This window comes from Cydia fagiglandana, chromosome 2 (assembly GCF_963556715.1).
Source record: "Cydia fagiglandana chromosome 2, ilCydFagi1.1, whole genome shotgun sequence".
Lineage (NCBI taxonomy): Eukaryota > Metazoa > Arthropoda > Insecta > Lepidoptera > Tortricidae > Cydia > Cydia fagiglandana.
Window position 1 is genome coordinate 2,626,992 of NC_085933.1, and position 222 is coordinate 2,627,213.

The following is a 222-nucleotide window of genomic DNA, read 5'->3' on the forward strand; positions in this document are numbered from 1 at the left end:
GCGCAAAGGGATATCGTCTCATAGAAAATTTGAATTTCGCGCCTTTTTCTACTGACGAGATTTGCTTGACCATCTATCTTATATATAAGGGTTTCTAGGTGACTACGAAACCCTAAAAAGCGTTAATTTATGATAAGTCTGATAGTATCTGAACGCATCCTTGCTTGACAGCTGACATATTTATTTTGACGTTTGACATTTGTATGACATGAACGGAAGGAA